This window comes from Pogona vitticeps, chromosome 2 (assembly GCF_051106095.1).
Source record: "Pogona vitticeps strain Pit_001003342236 chromosome 2, PviZW2.1, whole genome shotgun sequence".
NCBI lineage: Eukaryota > Metazoa > Chordata > Lepidosauria > Squamata > Agamidae > Pogona > Pogona vitticeps.
In genome coordinates this window covers 119,954,818-119,976,220 of record NC_135784.1, presented here as the reverse complement: position 1 = coordinate 119,976,220, position 21,403 = coordinate 119,954,818, and the positions used below count along the sequence as shown (strand labels likewise).

General features: G+C 40.8%; 1 long non-coding RNA gene across 1 annotated transcript; it reads left to right on the top strand.

Annotated features, from left to right (window-relative positions):
• Nucleotides 1–4,494: 4,494 nt before the first annotated feature.
• Nucleotides 4,495–18,872, top strand: LOC144586872 (uncharacterized). The gene is made up of 2 exons (XR_013541942.1): nucleotides 4,495–4,645; nucleotides 9,648–18,872. It is a non-coding gene; the product is annotated as an uncharacterized LOC144586872 (long non-coding RNA).
• The last annotated feature ends 2,531 nt before the right edge of the window (nucleotides 18,873–21,403 follow it).

The following is a 21,403-nucleotide window of genomic DNA, read 5'->3' as shown; positions in this document are numbered from 1 at the left end:
ATACCCATTTGCATCCAATTGCTTTCTTTCCTGCTGGTAACTTTGTCAATGTCCATGTTTCATTCTTGTGTAGGGCTTCTATCTCCTCTTTCGCAGCTTGTTTCCATTTGGCACCCTCCTGTGCTGGCATTTGTTCAACTTCTTCCCAGGTCGCTGGCTCATCTGTCTGCGACGCCCTTGCAAGGTAGGACAGGCGAAGCGGCGGCACACCTCTGTTGGACCGTGATGAGCGTCTGACCTCTGGTTCTGGAACCTCTGGCAGTGTGGTGCCATCCTCTGGTTCTGCAGAGTTGTCAACTGCTCCATCCGTATCCCCTTCTGTTGGTGTACTGCTCTCATTCTTCATCTCATCGTCATCTTCCTCTTCCTCTGGTTCGTTTTGTGAGGGCACTGGGATAGGTATGTCTAGGAGAGGTTGGCTGTATTGATTCTGTTCATCAGAGTTGTCTAGCACAGTCCCTCTCTTGTCAGCCTTCCTTTGTTCATCAAAGTGAACCACGTGCCTTGTACTGACCTCACCAGTTCTCAGATTCATGACTCTGTAACCCTTGACACCTGAATCATACCCAATAAGAATTGTTTGTTCAGTTCTAGAGTCCAACTTATGCCTTTTCTCTTTGGGAATGTAAGAGTATGCAATGCTTCCAAAAACTCTAATGTGTGAGATGTTTGGGACTCTACCATGCCAAAGTTCAAAGGGTGTTTTTGTGGTAGCTTTTGTTGGTAGTCTGTTCTGAAGGTAAGTAGCAGTTATAATAGCTTCATCCCACATCCTGGTGGGTAGCTCTGCATCTGCAAGCATGCATCTAGTCATCTCCAGAAGAGACCTTAGTTTTCTCTCAGCTACTCCATTTTGTTCTGGTGTGTATGGAACAGTCCTTCTGTGTAGGATACCTTGTTCCTCAAAGAATGTCTGTGTGTGGTTTGAAATGTACTCACCACCATTATCTGACTGAAAAGCCTTAGGTTTTCTTTCAAATTTGTTGCTCACCATGGCCACGTATTTCCTCAGAAGGTTGTGGGTTTCACTCTTGTCCTTCAGTAGGTAGGTGACACAGTACCTTGAAAAATCATCCAGAAAAATTAGAATATATCTGTTGCCTCCCATCGATGGTACATTAATTGGTCCACATAAGTCAGTGTGAATCAAGTCTAACACTTTTGTGCTTCTTTGTTCAGTACTTGAATGAAATGAGGGTCTGACCCCTTTTTCTGTAAGGCAACTTACGCACCTGGATGTCTTGTTACTGTCATGTGGCTTTACCTCAAGTCCTTTGACCAGGTTCCTTTTGTGCAGTTCCAGGATTGCACTTGTGTCTCTATGAGCAAATCTGCGATGCCACAGGTCCAGGCTGCTCACTTCTTCTTGCACCGTCTGCGCTGTGTTGATCTGCACCTGTTCATCTAAGAGACTGACTTTATATATGCCATTAGATTCATAAGCTTCCAAATATATTTCATTGTCCTTTTCAACTGTGCATTTTTCACCATAAAAATGTACATCAAAACCCTTTTTCGCGAGACTTGACACACTGAGCATATTGCAGTCAAGGTTGGGAACATAGACCACGTCACTTACAGTAGTTTCATAGACTGCATTTGGTGTTAGACACATCAAAGTTCCAGACCCCTTGCCTTGCACCTCCACACAGTTCCCATCAGCCACCTTAATTTGCCCATTGGCTGATGAATCAAAAGTTTTAAAAAATGTTTTGTCATGAGTGGCATGCTGTGAACATCCACTGTCAATAATCCATGAGTCTCTATTTCTCTGGTAGCTCGGTGTAACTTCATAAGCTATAAATGCACTCTGTTTAGTTTCTTTCTTTGGCCTTTCTGTAGCTCTGTCCCTCTTGTGACCAGAAGCTGCATTCTTGCCTTTGCTAGCTCTTTGTTCAACTTGGTGAGAGCTCCCATTGGCTGGAGCCTCCTTGTGGGCGTCACAGTCCCTTGATCTATGTCCTTTCCTCCCACAAGACCAGCAGCTGATACGTGATTGGTCGTGGGGCGGAGCCTTTCTATGGCTCCTGTTTTGAATCAGGTAATTTGATCCACTTGCCTCTTGGGAACTGAAATAGCCTCCTGCCTGGTTTCTGCATTCATCTCTCAGAGCCTTAACACTGGCATCAAAAGACAACTGTTGTGCATTTACAACTGAGGCAAAAGCATCAAAACGTTCTCCTAGGGATGCTAGCAGAAATCCCCTTTTCATCCTATCAGGCATTTGATGACCAGATGCAATCAGATTATCTGTAATATTTAAAAATTCAGATATGTGTTTTTCACAATCCTTCTTATTATTTAAGCGGATCCTGGTTAAATCCTTAATTAATGCTGCCTCAGTTTGGTGGCTTGCAACCCCAAAAGATTCCTCCAGATTTTTAAGCATTTCTTTTGCTGTTTCACAATTTGCAACATAGGCCAATTGTTCATCAGTTAGGTTGCGAAAAATTATTGTTTGTGCAGTTATATCTTTCTTTTCCCATTCTACTTTAGCTTTGCTTTCTTCTGGTTTGTCTGAATTTAAGCAATCATTGAGCTCCATGCCCTTAAATTCCAGTAATAGTCTTTGTTTCCATCTCACAAAATTAAATGAGGTTAAGGCTGGCAATTTAATTTCCTTCTTTTCTGCCATTCCTGCCTCCTTTTTCAGCACAAAATCAACAAGCAAACAATAGCAAACTCTCTTCAGCTAGTTTGGTATATTGAGGGGGGGGGGGAGAAAAAGAAACGCAAGATACACTTGGAAAACAACAAACGCCCGAAAAATACTTCTTAGCTAATCTTTTCCTTTTTGCTGGCTGTTTAGTCACTCTGGGCCCATGACCTGTTACGAGTTCTGGTACTGTACTGAATTCCAGTACAAATGCACAGCAGAAGTGCCAGCCGGTTCAGGCAGAATTAGCTAGAAGTTTCCCTTTGTACCCGCCCCTCACCAAACACTAGCACTCAAGAATAACACTCAGGAGGCCTTTTGTATAAAAGAAAGAAATCTATATTGTACTCACGAAGATAAGCATTTAGAAGGTTTCAAGTAGATACAGGAATAAAAATAGCGAATACAATGTTCTTCTGTTCTGGCCCCACGTGGCTGGAGGGGTCTCCAGGCTCAGTGGGCCGGCATGGAACCTTTACATCTTTCCAGGTGAAGAGCGTGTGCAGGAATGGTGACCAACAATGGTGGTTGAATCACCTCATGGCCAGGAGGGCCGGAAACAGGGGTGGGGCCTCCCTACCCGGGAACAACAAACTCTCTAATTGGTCAGCATGTAAACAAACAAGCAAACAAGTTAGTTTGTGTTGCAGGCCCTTCCCCTTTGAAATTTACATCTAGATTGCTTGACCATCCAACAAGAAGGACAGCTGAGATGTCAAGAAGGACCAGCTGAGATGTCAAGAAGGACCAACAAGGACATTTTGCCCCATCAACCTCCCTCAGCAGGTCATCCATCAGTGCAACCAATGCCGTTTCTGTGCCATGCCACGGCCTGAAGCCCGACTGGAACGGGTCCAGGGCATTGGTTTCATCCAAAAGAGCATGAAGCTGATCAGCCACCACCCTCTCCACCACCTTACTAAGGAAGGAAACATTGGCGACGGGCCTATAATTGCCAATATCATCCGCCACCAAACTAGGTTCCTTCCTGATGGGCCTAATGAGTGTCCCCTTGAGAGACCCATTAATTATTGCTGTATCCCATTCAGTTGTTATAGGCCTGGCTGCTTTGATTAGCCAGGCTGGTCAGGGGTCAAGAGAGGAAATGGTGGACTAAGAGTGATCAAGCACTTTGTCCACCATATCCGACATCAAAGGCTGAAAGGATTCAAAAATCACTGGGCAAGGTGGAGCGCCCATCACCTATTAGTAGGAGGCCCAGTTCCGGATAGATTGCAAACTATACGGAAAAGTTCCGTCTGCTGATTTGAAGCTTCGCTTATCCAGTTAGCGAATTGTGATCCTCTAGCAGCCCTCACCTTGGCCAGGCTGTGGTTAGTCACGATCTTGACAGCTTTCTTATTATAAACAGTTGGTTCCTGTCTCCAACTGCACTCTAGCCTTCTCCTGTTCAGCTTCATAGCTCGCAGCTCCTGGTTGAACCAGGACACTGGCTGAACTGCGCGCCGGAGAGGGCATTTAGGTGCGATCGTGTCTACAGCCCTAATGGCGGCAGCAAGCCAGCCAGCCATCTTTTGATTCAAATGGACCTAGCATTATTATACTAAGTAAGTCTGTAAACTGTTGCTTTTGATGCTACAGACTAACATGAATATTGTTCAGGAAACAACCAAAGAAAAATGTAGATACTGAGAAGAAATCTACTTGGAGTTTGCTATAATTTTGCTTTCTGATTGGATGGCTCATCTACATAGCAGATTAATATAATTTGATCATTAATCAGGATAAATGTTGAGAAACAATGTCCTGGAAAACAAAGAGTTTTGTGACTATCAGGCGACGTTATAGCAGCTGCTCCTCACTCAGTGTCTGAGATGTGTTTCTTCTTCTGTACCACAAGGGGTCAGACTTGCACCACCAAAGAGACTACCTCTTTTTTTTTCTTTTTTCTTTTGCTTCATGGGCATATAGCGGACAGGATTTCTATAAATGCATGGGAATTTCATGTTTGCAGGTAGAATGAGACAGGTAGTTAAAAATTTATATTGTGTATTATTTCATTCTGGGTTTATATTGATGGAAGTGGCAAAACAGGCAATTCATCTTCATTTGCCAGCTTGATTGGCACATGCTAACAATCTGAATAGGTGGTTCAGTTCTGCTCTGATAGAGCAATTACAGGATATGGGATATAGAGCTCGAAATGTCACTATGATAATGTGTAAGCCGAAGTGAATGGAAAGGAAGTTGGACATGTTTAGAGGTCCCTGTCATTCATATCTCAGGTCCTTGCCCATCTATTGTATAATTCAATTGACAGAGAGAAACATGGCAGGCTTTGCAATGATCTATTTACTTCCAATTTAGAAGCATCGTTCTACAGCCAGTGTGAGCATCAGGAAATAGAAACCTGCCATCTTGATAGCACTGGCTCCAAAAGAGTTTATTAAGGCACAGACCCACATCACAACTTGGCGTTCTGTTTTTATTACCCATTGTCCACTCCTGGCCTACACTGGAATTGAGGTCAAATCAGGATGTGATGTTAAGCATGTATCTGAATCTTACGCTTGGGACTGCCCTCACCTTTCTTTGAAAGACAACAGCAAACTCATTAAGAACAATCATGGTGACTCTCCCCACCCAAGCCCAGATTGTGGGGTGGTGGAGGAAGAGATTCTAACATTTTTTTCCTCCTCTTCTTTTTCCCTAATGTTTTGTCCCCATGCTAGAAGCCCTTGTTTTTGAAAATAGCAATTTAGTGTGGCCATGGCAAGCCACATTTATTCTTTTAGTTCAACCTTTGTATATCACCCTCCATTATACTGAATGCCACCAGTCCATGTAGATGACAACTCCAAGGAGTAACCACTAATGCTCTTATGTAGATGGCAGCAAAGATAAGATTGTAGTTTTTGTCTCAGCATGATTGTCTCATTTCTCCTCCTCAAATAACTCAGTATAGCTCATAACCCGAATGGAGACTGCAACCAAGAAATCAGAACAAGACTGAGAGTCAGAAGGGTAGCGATGAAGGAATTAGAAAAGATAATCAAGTGTAAAGGTGTGTCACTGGAGACCAAGACCAAGATCATCCACACTCATGTATTTCCAACCACCATGTACAGGTGTGACAGCTGGAGGATTTTTTAAAAAAGCTGTTAAGAATAAAATTGATTCATTTGAAATGTGGTGCTGGAGGAGAACTTTGCAGATACCCTGGCCTGCCAGAAAGACAAAAAAAGTGAGTCCTAGAGCAAATCAAGCCTGAACACTCTGGAGGCAAAAATGATGAAACTGAGGCTGTCCTACTTTGGGCACCTCATGAGAAGGCAGCATTGTCTGGGAAAGATAATAGTGCTGGGAAAGCTGAAAGGCAGCAGGGAAAGAGGAAGACCAAATATGAGATGGATTGACTCCATCAAGGAAGCCACATCCTTGAATTTACAAGAGCTGAGCAGGACTGTTGCGGAACACAATGTTTTGGAGATCAGTCATTCATAGGGCCACCATAAATCCGAGGCCGCTTGATGGCACCTAACAACAAGAACAGCTCATAAAAGTATAGAATGCAAAACAATTACTAAAAGTTAACCCATGGAACAGTCAACAGCAGCTGGTGACTCCAGTTTTGGGAGCTCTGAATCCTCACTGGGTTTTAATCTGCACTTTTCAAGGGTTATCTGAGGCAGTGAACCTTTCCAGGGGATAAGGCTGAGCATCTTAGATAGCTCTTGTAATGTGCCAACTAAAGGTAAAGGTAAAGGTTCCCCTTGACAATTTTTGTCCAGTCGTGTTCGACTCTAGGGGGCGGTGCTCATCCCCGTTTCCAAGCCACAGAGCCAGCGTTTTGTCCAAAGACAATCTTCCATGGTCACATGGCCAGTGCGACTTAGACAGGGAACGCTGTTACCTTCCCACTGAGGTGGTCCCTATTTATCTACTCGCATTTGCATGCTTTCGAACCGCTAGGTTGGCGGGAGCTGGGACAAGTGACGGGAGCTCATTCCATTGTGTGGATTCGATCTTACGACTGCTTGGTCTTCTGACCCTGCAGCACAGGCTTCTGCGGTTTAGCCCGCAGCGCCACCACGTCCCAACTAAAACCTAGAGTGAATTCCTAACATACTCAAAACTGGAGTTGTCAGTTGCCACTGTGAACAGTGTATTCAAAACGACAACAAGCAAGAATAATAAAGCTAACAGACAAAATGCAATAGTCAGAAAGCAGAGATTTGGCCAGGGTAGCACTTTGACTTCCTGCCCATTAGAATTACTGTTTTCGTGACAGGAAATATTCAGAAGAGCAAGTGTTGATTTGCCATTGATTTTTCCCTTTCATGTATACCAACACTGGAAAAAAAATATCCAATATCTGCTTCTTGTCACCAGTGTTTCTTTCAGCTATTATTCTTTAAAGTGTTATTACAGTTTTAGGCACTGGGACTTGGCAATGAGGATTAAAACGAAAGAATGAAAAGAGTTTGAAATGCCCTCTCTGTATAATTTTTCTGACGGCGCCATGAATTAGGCACACTCTGCGGTCATCCATTTCAACATTGACAGCTTTTTGTACATTAAATTTTCAATTGCTTTCTAATGGCTGCTCCTTTCGTTGAAAAAGATCACTTCAGATATAATGGAGGCAGGGGTTGGGGAGATTTGTTAAGGACCTTTTGGGCAATGAATGGTTGCCTTGTCGAGAAAATCCTCTTGATGGCACTGGAGCCTTACAGATCTATTCCAGTCCCATCTTTTTGGGTACTAAATCCTATTATCTAGGTTAGCTCATCTGTATTCAAAAGATCAATGTTGCATTATTACAAAGATCCTTTCAAGTGTAAAAAGGATGGCACTTCATTACAGAAAGTAAAAGAAACTAATCAAACTTTCTTGGGGAAATCATTGACTTTTTTCAGTAAAGGGCAAATTTAAGAATTTGAAAGTCCGAGATGTGAGTGAACTGCACTAGGTGCTTCTTGCTTTGACTTAAATCTTGTGTAACACATTTCTGGGATTTTCATGTAACCTGCAGAAGAAAGTGGCACAGCGCTGCTCTCTAAATGGATTCCAATTACATAAATGTTGCCACTCACTCTCCCTGAACGTTCTGTATTCTATCTCTGGCAGCCTGCCTTGTTTGTAAGAGGCTTCTTCCATCCTGGAGGATTGGAAAAGAGCAAAAGTGCCATGAGCAAGCACTGTACAGTCCTGTCTACCAGAGATGGGGAGAATGATTTGCTAAACTTCAAATCCCAAGCACTTGCCTTTAAAAAATGCAGGGTGGGCGTCAGTGAGGGATTAACAACTATTGCACAAACAATCATTTATTCATAGGATTGCTTTTCCTCGCTTCATCCTGTATCTCTGGGTGCATATCGCAAGGAAATTGCATTTGTTTACTGTTGGCAACCCAGAAGTTGGTATATGGTAGCAACTGGTGCTACATTAACATTCAATTTCTTGTTACGTTGTGTCATCGTGACAATGATAATATTAAAATTTTAAAAGTAGATTTTAAAAAATTAGGTTTTTTTAAAAAAAAATTAGGCTTAAAAAAAAAAAGAAATCACTTGATAGAACATGAATATCCAAAAGATATACATATAGACCTTTGTTGGAACCTATGCATTCAAGTCCCTAGGTACTTTGCCCCAGCATTTACCTAAGAGTCTTTAAAGAAGATGCAATTTGACATTCTAGTAATATACTACAAAGCAGCAATTAAGGAGTGACAGGATAAAAAAAAAATTAAACCTGCACGATATGAAGAAGGTGGAGAGAAAGAATCCCCTAGCCCCCAGCTGCTCTCAGTAATATTAACAGAGGTCAAGATGAACCACTCAAAATGAATGGTAGGTAATTCAAGATAGATAAAAGGAAGTTCTTCTCTGGTGCAACACATAACTAAGCCATGGAATTCACTGCCACAAGATGTAGGGAGGGCTGCCAGCTGGGATGGCTTTGAAAGGAAACTAGAGAAAATCATGGACAATAAGGGTCTCAGAAGTTGCTGGTCGTGATGGATACACAATCCTTTCACTACTGGAGTCAGTAAGGCTTTGTAAATCTGTTGCTGGGAAGCATAAGCAAGACAGAACTGTTAGCGGTCTCTGTGTGAACAGAATACTGGATTCCATTTGCTCTGATCCAGTGCGACTCTTCCTGGCTAACTTAAGACAACACTGTGACTCCTATCCACACTCAGCATAGGAAATGATGGGTACCGTTGGGAGTTGCAGTGAATAACATCTGAAATGCCACATGTTTCCCAACCCTGCCTTCGAAAATTAGGTCAGTGATGGGAGAATCCAAATAAGATCTTGATTGCTTTAGTTTCTTTTTTCACAGATATTTTATTAAGTGTTGAAGAAACAGTGTGATAAACAAGAGGTTGTATTGCATTTTAAATAGAATAAGCAAGGTTTTTAAAACAGGTAAATTTCAAATGTTTGAGACAATCTGTCTTATGTTAGCTCTTCTCATTCTAATACCCCCTCCCCACTTTCCCCAGCAATATTGTATTTTCTGGTCAATTCTCTGTTCTTACGTATTATAGGTTCAAGATAGGATAGCCTCAGTTGACTCATTTTTGCTCTAGTGAGAGTTCAAATTTGACTTGACTGAGCATAAATTTATTTGCCTTTCTGGTCGTCTGCTGTATCTATATGGGTAACCTCCAACACTACATTTCAAACAAGTGAAATTTCTCCATCTGTCTTCGCATTCTTTTTTTTTAACATACTATGGATGATTTTGACCTTGGTTTTAAGCGGCCATCTTTGCTAACTCTCAGTCCCCTATTTTTATTTTAAAAGGTGAGGGGATATCTTTTGGAAAACATGTAGCCAAAGTGTTTGTAGGGTATGGGTTTGGAATTTGAGAATTAGAAGATAGCTTTCAAGTCTGCGCTCTGAGGAGCAGGCATGGCCACATTAGTTTACCTACGAGGTTTTAAAGTGTGTATATTGCTCCATTGCATGTGTTGCACTCACACTTTTGCTTCAATATTTCATTTGTTAAAAAACAGCCCTGACCATTGCTTTGTGTTTGGGTGAGAAGTGGTTAATTGATGGAAGAAGAAGAAGAAGAAGAAGAAGAAGAAGAAGAAGAAGAAGAAGAAGAAGAAGAAGAAGAAGAAGAAGAAGAAGAAGAAGAAGAAGAAGCAGCAGCTCAGTTCTGGGATTCCCCCCTGCTTGGTGTCTCTTTGTGAATGTTTGTGAAGTCTGGCATTCTTTTTCCTACTGGCAATGTGGGCATGATATTGTGCAGCAATACCAGGCCATTTTCTGATATTTTGCATTGTGGCTATAGAAGCACAATATCCCACATTCATAAATCTGTTTTTTTTTTTAAGAACAATAGATCCTATGGTTCTATATAAAGAAATTTGCAAGTGTTTAATTTTTTTTTTAAATGAAAGTCTCACATGATTCCACTGTTCAAATTTTAGATATAATTATACCTTGTAAAGGGAAGACCATGTTGAAACTACCAGCCATGTAGCCATTAAGGAGGAAGACCCTACTAGTAAAGCAAATAGTGAAGAACCAGATTATTAACATGGACCACTGAAGTGGTCATTAAATGGGGTCTCATGATCCCTCCCTCTTCATCACTGGTCAAGTCTTGTTTTTATGTTTAAAGGAATGGTTAAAAGAATGAAAGAGGACAAAGAGGCACCTGGACTTTTTAATCTATCGTTCATGCAACCTATATCTGCACAGAAAGCTCAGATTAAGCAGAGTGGTATGGCTTCTCCTTCCCTCCATTATATACCAAGGATAAGGAGGAGATGTGGCTGGCAAGGGAAAAAGGAACACAACAGAGAGTAACTTACATTGAGTTGTGTTTTCAGTCACTCTCACTTGCCTTGCATCTGCATTGATCCTGAGTTTGCTCAAATTGTTGTCCTCTTCTATTGCGTTCAGTTCCAAAGTTCAGCCTCACTTTGCTAAAATTAATGTCCCCTTATTGCTGTCACTTCTACTTCATACATTTTGTATGCAATTTGTATATTATATTTGTATGTGTACAATTTCCAGACACCCTCACAATACAATTCCTGGAGACAGCCCACAGCTGATTTTTATTTAATGTTTTTGATATTTATAAGACACCCACACCTTTTACTGTTATTCAGAGATTAGAAGTAACATGTGGCAAGTGTGTTACATTTTAGGGATAATAAGAGGATAACAAAAATACTTTAGAAGACAACCACAAGCAACTACCAATGATGTTAGTTTTGATTGCTTCAAAATACTGTTACTTCAGAATCTTATAGGGAGAAAATCATTTTGGGGAATTGAGGGATATTTTATTTGTGATTTTTAAGGCATTAATTTTTTTTAGACATTATCAGTATTCATTGCCCATACATAATACACAACCATTTTTTAAAAAAAGAAGTAGCAATAATGTGTTAGCATCTGCAATCACATTTCCATGGCCTAGCAACAAGAATGAGAACATATATGTCAAAATAGGCCATTAGTCTTTATGCTAAGAAAAAAGTTTTGAGTCTTAAAAAAACTCACCTAGTACTAATCTCAAAATGGAAAATGGTACAGTGGTTTCTTAGTTTCACTTCACATAGTTTCAAAAGTTGATTGGCAAATGTTATCCTTGTAAGATAAAAAGAATCACAACTGATATTTAGAACACCTCTTTCAAAACTGAAGTAAGGAAATTAATATCTAATTCACCAGTATTATATAGCAATAAATCTTTCATGATCTTAAAAGAAAAATGCCTGCTTCCTCCCACCTCCACCCCACATCATTCTTCTGTACTAACAAAAAGGACTAAGCGCAGGGCCTGCCCTGTCCTTCTAGGAACACAAACAAGGTAGACTAATTGAAACCTTGGATGGCATTTGGTGCAACTCATTTCAAAGACTGTTTTAGTAGTTTCCCTTTAGGTGAAACAGAACTGTGAGAGTTTATTAGAGGTTCCTACAGAATTACCAGATATCTCCGTAGACAGTAGGGAGTCTCTCCCTAACATATCAGGGAGGTAACTCCTATATCCTAAGTAATCTCTGGCATTTTTTAAAAAGTAGCTATTGGAAGAGACATTCAGTCTGCCCTGGTGTTGCTATAGTTACTGTTGTTTTATCCTCTCCTTTTACCTGCTAATGGCAGAGCTGGAGTCTGCTCTTCCTGCAGAACCCCAGAGCAAGTGAGAGATAGAGCAGGCATTAAAGACAGCAGCAGCAATGTGACACTTATGAGTGGAATCAGCAATTTTCAGGTGTCCATACCATGGCAGGGCTGAATTTGCCTTTCCAACCTCAAGATTAGAAGCTGGCAATAATTATGATATTTCTCTGTACCGGCTAGATCCCACAGTCACTGGGTGTTTTTTCCTCTGCCACTGGCTTGTTATCAGCTAGTTCACAGACTGTGCTATAAAGTGTTCTCTTGTACAAATAATAGGGCAGGAAAGCTTTCTGGGAGAAAGAGGCAATGAGGAGGATAAAGGTCATGAATACCAGGCTCTCCTGCATGTTCTTCTGATTCTAGAAGGCATATTCATTTCTCCTCTGCATTACAAGAAAAAAAGCTTATTTTGCCTGATATTAAGACTGGTATTAGGACTAGGCCTACTTGATCTCTTTTCTTTCATCACATTTAGTAGATTCATTTAAAGAGATTACACCCACACTAAGCACTAGTATTTATTGCTACTTGTTTAGTGACACTGTGAGACATGTAGAGGCCCTGTAAATGAGATAAATAAAACTCTGGTGCTATGGGAGCAAGGTCATCAGGCTGACATCAATCAGTGACTTCCCAAATAAGTGAAAAGTCTTATTTTATAGCCATGGTCTGCAAATTGCAGCTTACAGGAGCACCTCTACAATTTATTCAGCCTTTACTTTCAGAAATGTGCCCATATTATACACCTTGTGCGTTTCACCCTCGTTGTTTATAGTGATACGGTAATTGTATCCATAAATTACTCATCTGACACCAGCTGTATTTGTATAGAATATCGCAGCTGAGCATCACAGGGATTTCAAATGCCATCAACAGTGAAAAGAGCTAGAAATGATTCGGCTAGCAGAGCCTGACTTTTAGCATTAAATATTGGTGTTGTGCTATTTCTTCAATGGTCAGTTTTTGCATGGTTGATTCTCATATTACACTGCTGAATTCTTCTCGCATAGTATCCAGTAGTATAACCTTCCCTATTACATCTCTACCTCCATCATCATCATCTTCATTATCATTGTCATCCTTATTTTTTAGAATTAGTAGAACTGAAATTGGAATTGGAATGTTATAAATTAAGACCATCTACCCTGACTAGAACATCCTTCTTAGTATGAATGGAGCAAGTAACTGAAAGCCACTGAACAAAGCAGAAACTCCTATTTTGCCCCAGTCTTCCTCCTCAGATAATTGTAAATGTCTGTTTCTGAATAGGGAGGGAAAAAAAATCAAATGCACAATTCCAGAATGGGTGATAATCTGGCCAAATTGCTGCACATGTGAAAAGGATCTAGTGTAGACATCTTAACTGAATGCTTTCCATATACACTGGATTGCATACTCATTTTATCACCTCAGCATGCCTATCCATGCCTATGGATAATGGTAGTTGTTATCCAGCTTCCACACCTGGTGGCTGCCAGGTTGGGAAAACAGATCTCTGGAAGTTTAATAGACCACATACCAATGATGACAGAGCTGAGACATGTCATGTGGTAGCAAAAACATCTAGTGCAAGTTGAAACTGCATCAATGAACATGTCTAGATCATGAAGAGTAATGTTTCCACCCTATACTGCTTCGATCAGTACTCTGTACAGCTTTCAGTGCTAGTCATGTGCCATTCATGGGTGTGTGTGTGTCTCATATCCGAGAATTCTCCACTTTGGGAGTTCCACCAGCCAGACTTACACCTAAATTGTACTTACCTGGAGAAGAGCAGGGTTGGAAGGCGTCATGACCTAGGATAATGTAAATATATATATATATATATCCTGAATGGCATATACCTACTCAGCATTACTGTTAAAGACAGATACCAGATCAATGGACCCAAACCCACTACTAAAACAAAATGTCTGAAAATACTGTCCGTAGGATAGGGGCCCTGATTAGAGATTGGCACGAACCAGGAAAATAGTGCTTTGTGATGTTTTGTGGTTCTTCACTATTCATGAACCATGAGCTTTCTGGCAAAACAAACACTTTCTGGAGGGGGGGAACCTGCCTTGGGGGGCTATAACTTGGACATCCCAAATCCAATATTCACCGAACTTGGAGAGAGTGGGGAGGAGAATCAGCTGAAGACTTGCTGTGAGACTGGCATCATGTAAAGGGCATTCTACCATTCATGGAAGTCGCAAATCACACAAGCTACAAAGTGTATGAATTGCCAACACTGATAATGGTTCAATGTTTCATTTTGTTTTGGGCAGGTAACATTTCCCTGAAGTGCCCCCAAACAAACCATGAAACAGCCCACTTTGTGTGGTTCTTTTTTGCTTTATGGTTCATTTTGTGCCCATCTCTCATCCCAATGCACCCCAAATGGTCCATACCTCTCAGCTGTACCCTCCTCTTTTCTTTTGTAGGAATAGAGCACCAATACATGAATGAAGTGATCTGGACCGGTTGGAGGAGGGCAATAGGCAGATAAATAGCCTGAATATGTTTTCCTCACCTTAGTTTCTCTATATACAGGTTCAAAATGTATAATGGATGATCAGGGATCTGGAACCTAAGCCTTATGAGGAAAGGCTGAAAGAACTGGGCATATTTAGCCTTGACAAAAGAAGACTGAAGAGTGATATGATAGCACTTTTCAAATATTTGAAAGGCAGAGGAGGAGCAGGATCTGTTCTCGATCATCCCAGAATGCAGGACACACAACGATGGGCTCAAGTTAAAGGAAGCCAGATTTCGGTTGAATATCAGGAAAAATTTCCTAACTGTTAGAGCAATACAACAGTGGAACCAGATACCTTGTATTCCTGCATTGAGCAGGGGGTTGGACTTGATGGCCTTGTACGTCCCTTGCAACTTCACTTTTCTATGATTCTATAATCTTAAATTTTCTTCTTCCATGTTCTCCAGACAGTGATAGAGAATCATAATAGCTGTTACCTTATTGCATGCATTTAAAAAAAATTACAAGTGACATATGTATTGTTTGCCTCTTTTGTTTCTACAATCCAGCCTGTCTGGACTTTCTCCATACAACTGTGCTTATGTTCTTTGCTTCTTCATCATCATAATAATCAACCATAAGCAGCCATTCTTACTCTCACCCAGATCTTTTTCCTCTAACAGTACCCCGCTTTTCTCTCTCCATGATGGACTATTCATATATCTAATTTATCTGTGTTTTACAACAAAAATCACAGTGGTTCCTGCCATTTCTGGCCCATGGGGGAAGGGAGGCATCCTTGGGAAAGAGATGGGAAGCTGCCAGACTTCAGCATAATTCTTGTCACTGGTATCTCTCAGCTTAAGCAGCACAGAGCTGAAATCCTCTGCTATTCCTCGTGATTTATGGAAGCTAGAGTGGAGCATACAAAGAGATCAAGCAAGATGGCCAGTCATTTTCAAGGGCAATGTTCTTTACATTTTTGACATTTTGTTTGCTCAAGAAATGTCTGAGCTGCCTCCCTTTTCTCCCCCTGCCCCCACCTTCCCAAGGGTCGCTCTGATGATTTCCTTTGCAAAGAGGTGGATAAAACTGAAGACAGATCTTGGTGGAAAGTGTCATTTTTTAAAAAATAATCCAAATATTCTCAAAACCTTGAAATAACAACGATGGTAAAGAATGTCAAAGATCATTGCTTGGTTTCTTTTGCTACAAACAATATTCTAGAAAGCATGTGGGGATATAAGGGGTTCTGTTTATTAAACACACTTCTGTTCTAAAGTAGTTGAAGGTTGTATGCATATGGTTAAGTTCATTTTATTTTGATGAGCATCCTGTGGAGTAAATTGGGCTGAGAGTTCTCAACTCCATTTGACTGCTGATTTGCGCTCTGGTCTCTCTGGACCAAGATTTCAATCAATGTGTTAATTAGATTTATACCCCACTTTGCAATGGAGATTGGCAGGATGTACATCCTCACAAAGGTACAGTGTAATTAAATATCCACTAGTCTGTTCCTGGAAATCTCTTCTAACCGTTAGCAGTTGATGGTGCAGTTAAAATGTGGAGTTGTTTGCTACAGAGGACATCTAAACTGTTGATGAAGACACCCTTCTATTAAGCCACCCAGTCTTAAAAACTCAACTCAGGGATGTTTTTGGACTGCAACTCCCATAATTCCTCCTCACTGGCTATGCTGGCAAGGGCTGATGGGAATTGTAAATGAAAAATAAAACATCTGGAGTGCCACAGTTAACCCATTCCTGACTGAAATGGGTCAACTGTGTCAAGGAACAGCAGCCACACATACTCCATTTCTTGGGTGTGAATTCTGGATGATAGAAGGTTGTGGCTTCAGCCCTTGATATCTGCAGGTAGCAGAAAATACCTCCGTCTGTAAGCCCCTACCAGTTAAAGCAGTCCCTGCCACACTGGATGGACAGTTGTCTGACCTGTATAAAGGGTGTCACATTGGAGGGCACAGGTCCAAGCTATGGATCCTCATCTTTTGAATGGGACCACTGTGTCTTTACATTGTTGTCCATATTTCTTCAGAATTCGTCTAATATATCTAAGATTCTTACACCATGGGAATACTCAGCGCATCTGCAAATATTTTTTCCTCAGCATGGATTTAGATAGTACTCTATTCTTTACCTCATAACTGTATGCCTTTTTCAGAAGCATTATTGTACCACTGCCCAAACAGTGATTGCATCCATCTTCATCCAGTTTATTTATTATGTCTCATGTGCTCAGGCATCATATTCTTGTTCTTGCTTTATGTGTGTGCCCACTTTTCCATGGCACGTGTAGAAATGCACTTTACATAACATTCTTATTACTGCCCATGTGTATAAAGCTATGTTTTCTTTGCTACAACTGGGATGTGAGAGGCAGGCATTAAATATTTTCATTCCTGCCACAGAAGGTTAACAAAGATCTTAAAAAATAGACTCAGGCTTATTTCTTCTGCTTTATTTTCTTTTTTCCTGCCTTGAATTGATGCAACCCAATTTCTTGGTTGTTTTCACCTCCTTCTCCTAGCACTTGATGGAAGGTTTAGCATGTGATTGAGCCACAATAATTCTATTAAGCCTGCCTTCCCACTATTTTATCTCATTAATTGCTTGATCACTTGGAATAAAAATACTCTGCCATTAACTCTCAGCTTCAAAGGACCTCGTCTGAAGATCAAGCTGCTCTTTAACAGCTCTTTAAACAACTCTTTATATCCAATAGGTTAACTTCAAAGAGTACCTTGTGGGTGTTCTGATTTCAGCTGACAGGTAAACAGTAATTTATGACCAAAGATAGGGAAGTAATGAAGTGCTTGCTTAACCATAGATGTTGTCCTTTTCCCTCCTCTAAGAAATAAATTAAAGGGCTTCAAAATTATCAAAAGTTCAATTTCAACAACACTGGAAACAGATTACCTCATTAGCCAGTTGAACGGCAACAATTGTTCATCAGACTCAGCCTTCTATGTTGTGTGTGTGTGTGTCTGTGTGTTCATGAAAGAAAAGTGTGCAGCTGTGTGTGTTTTGTTTTCTCACATTAGGCTTAAAGCAAATCTTAGATATGTTTCTTTATGCAAATAGAAAGGGGAGGCCGCAATGCTAATTTGTCTTGCAAAGCCCCCCTTTACATTGTTCGTTGGATAACCAGCTGTTTACATTTGAACCCAAGAGAGACTCTAACATAATTTAAGACAATTTTCATGGATCTCTGTCACTACCTTCTCAGTCTTGGTTCTCCATATATTGTTAGAAATCAACTCCCATCATCTCCAAATAATATTTGTTGGAGAAAATTCCTATTATCTCCAACAAATATTATTTGGAGATGATGGGAGTTGATTTCAGGATCTGTAACCCAAAGTTTGGAACCACTGCTGTTTGAGTTCATTGTCACTGTGAATGCCTTGTAACATGTGTTTACAGATAGTCATTACATGGACCCTCTTCATTCCCTTTGTTGTTCCCTCAGAATTGCTAATGAGCACTCTATAGATGGCAGAAAGTGAGGAGGAATTAAAGAACCTTGTAATGAGGGTGAAAGAGGAGAGTGCAAAAAATGGTCTGAAACTCAACATCAAAAAAACTAAGATTATGGCCACTGGTCCCATCACCTCCTGGGAAATAGAAGGGGAAGATATGGAGGCAGTGACAGATTTTATTTTCCTGGGCTCCATGATCACTGCAGATGGAGACAGCAGCCACGAAATTAAAAGATGCCTGCTTCTTGGGAGGAAAGCGATGACAAATCTTGACAGCATCTTAAAAAGCAGAGACATCACCTTGCCAACAAAAGTCCGAATAGTCAAAGCTGTGGTTTTTCCTGTCATGATGTATGGAAGTGAGAGCTGGACCATAAAGAAAGCAGACCGCTGAAGAATTGATGCCTTTGAATTGTGGTGCTGGAGGAGACTCTTGAGAATCCCCTGGACTGCAAGGAGAACAAACCTATCAATTCTAAAGGAAATCAACCCTGAGTGCTCACTGGAAGGACAGATCTTGAAGCTGAGGCTCCAGTACTTTGGCCATCTAATGAGAAGAAAAGACTCCCTGGAAAAGACCCTGATGTTGGGAAAGTGTGATGGCAAGAGGAGAAGGGGACGACCGAGGATGAGATGGCTGGACAGTGTCTGCGAAGCAACCAACATGAACCTGACACAACTCCGGGAGGCAGTAGAAGATAGGAGGGCCTGGCGTGCTCTGGTCCATGGGGTCACGAAGAGTCGGACACAACTAAACGACTAAACAACAACAACAACAACTCTATAGAAGTGATTCTCAACCTTGATTCCCTAGGTGTTCTTGGACTAAAACTGTCAGAAGCCTTCACCACTAGCTGTGCTGGCCAGAATTTCTGGGAGCTGCAGTCCAAGAACATCTGGGGACCCAAAGTTGGGAACCACTGCTCTGTAACATATGTACGTGACCGTCTGCGATTGCTTTTTTAAAAAATTGGTCACATCTGAGTCAGAAGCTGGCAGCCAAAGGCTCAGTTGGACCTATTGCTCAGTTGCTTGACCACATCATTTCTTTCATCCTTTTGTCCTGTATTTTCTGTAGCCAAACTGATCTTTCCACTTTATTCACAGAAATTAAACTATTTGCAAACATTATATGGTTGACAGTTTCATTCCCTCAAAAGTTAAAATGGTCATGAATGTTACATAACATCAAAGCATCTCAGCCTGAAGTCTGATATCACAGTATAAATGGGCTCCCTCTGGAAATCAGCATGACTTTGACAATAGCTACTACAAGTGGTAAACCGTGACAGAACCTTCCTTTCATTCTCAGCCGACTGACTGGGTTAGAATTGGGCTTTAGATGCACTTCTCAATGCAACTCAAAAATCATCCATGGAATTCCCTTCCACAGAAAGTTGTGGTGATGATTCCTTAGTTCATATGGTTTTAAGTGGGGGACAGTGCAATAAGCCCATGTCAAATAAAGCCCTCTTAGCCATTATTCATAAATGGTTTGTTAATGGGTGGATGGGTGGGAAATCAAATGCTCAAATATAGATGAAGAACTCTAATGGTTTAAGATTTGATTTCCCACAGCAACCAACCAGATGCTTCCAGGAAGCCCACTAGCAGGATACCAAGGCAACAGTTCCCTCTTGTTCCTCCCACCAGCAAGTATTCAGTCTGTCTTGTTCCATGAACAATCCGTATATATCTTATGATTAAAAGGCCTTGCATGTCTTTAGTTAATTGTACTCTTCCCCACTAAAACTATATGAGGTAGCAGCCATCACCACAGCTTTTAAAACGTCTGAGACCCCCAACCCTGAAAGCGGGAGATAAGAAGACAAGTGGTGACAGAAAAGTTTCCTTATGCTATTCAAGAATATCCCTGTGGATAGGATGTTACCAGCTGATATGTGTGCATGATTTTTTGGGGGTGAGTTGGTGGGGAATAATATATATTCATCTTCATAGCAGCTCAGGGAAATGTACTTAACAAGTGTAATGAGGTCTAATATTAATCTTTTCTTTGTAGTTCTTGGTATAAGAAGAAATACAATAATTATGATCTAGGTTGAGGCCACAAAACTCTTTAAATAGATATAAACCATCTAATTATATATCACCAAAGAAACATAGATGCCATATTTTATGCAAATCATTTAAGAATCATGATATCTCTTATGTAAATAATACTTACTCAACATGCTTTCTGATTAAATACCTCAGCTGACATTTTCAAATATAGGCCTCTAGCATTAAACACATTACTAAGTGTAGATTATTAGTGGATATCCCACTGACTTGAGATGATTCATTTGGCCAGAATTTGAACTGGTGACCTTACGATTAAAAACTCCTTTCTCATTAGCAGTCCTTTGAGCCATTGAATATTGCAGTCTTTCAATTATATTTCTAGCAATATTGCCTCAGGGTTGGTGCACCATGGAAGATGACATTTCAATAGCAGCAAATCAGAGTCTCCATATTTTAAATGTCAGGTTTGCATGGTGTAGCTTCTGAAGAGCTTCTGTTGGAAATGAAAACAGCTCCAGGTGCACCTGGACATTCCAGTAATTCTGGTTTCATGTGAATATGACAGTGATGCAGAAACTATATCAACCTCCATTTAGCGGTAAAATTATCATGGCAGATTTTGGAAAATAATGCAAAATGAAACCAAGGTTTGTGAACATACTGTTTTTGTGAAATTGACACAGCCATCTGACACTGATCGTATTAGAGATGGGCACAAACCAGAGATCAATGGTTCAGCACAGCGCCTATACAGGTGCTCTGCAGGCACCACACACTCCCATGCTTCCTTTGGGCTCACGTTTCCCTCCTCCACTTCCTTGGGTGATCACCCAGTCACTGGCAGCAGCATGGGCTTCCCTGTCCTGCCGTCTCAGGCACTTGCACATTCAGATGAGGAGGTGGAGGAGAGAAGCCCCTACTGTTGCCAGTGACTAGTGTTCGCTCAAGGAGGCAAGGGAAGGAAGTGTGTGGTGTCCGTGGAACACCTACACAGGTGCTGTGCTGAACCACCGCAGGACAGTTCATGCCCATCTCTAGTGATATTTGTCATTCAGATTTCATCAAGGACAAATGTCTTATCCAGTGGGCATCATAGATGCTAATGTATATTTAAAGAAATCAGGAGACGTAAGTTCTTGATAGCTGATGATCTCTTAGATAGACAAAGATCTGATTTGTGCGCTTTTCCAACCTGTCGCACAAGCACTGAACAAGGTTTGTTGCTTATTTGCACTGATCTTTAGTACTTCAGTTTTATTTTAATATAGTCATCACACATTTTCTTCAAAACCTCAGGGTATACCTTATGTATGTTCTGTAGTCACTTTTCCATTAAGGAGTCTTATAAGTCTTCCATGCCAATACAACTGCATCTTATTTGCAAGGCATTTAAACATGTATTGTTTTAAAGTATATTTTAAGAGTTTCTCATAACTGAAGTTCTTTGGGTGGTTTAAATAGATTGAAAATAGGATAAAACAGAAAAGAATAACATCAAATAAAATCAACAGTAGGGAGTAAATACATTGCAGTACTCAGTGAAACCATAGTAAAACACTGGCAAAAACACCCAAGTAGTGATGTGCTGAACACTTCCTTTACAACATTTTAAAAATTTGACTTTGGTAACCTTGAAGCCT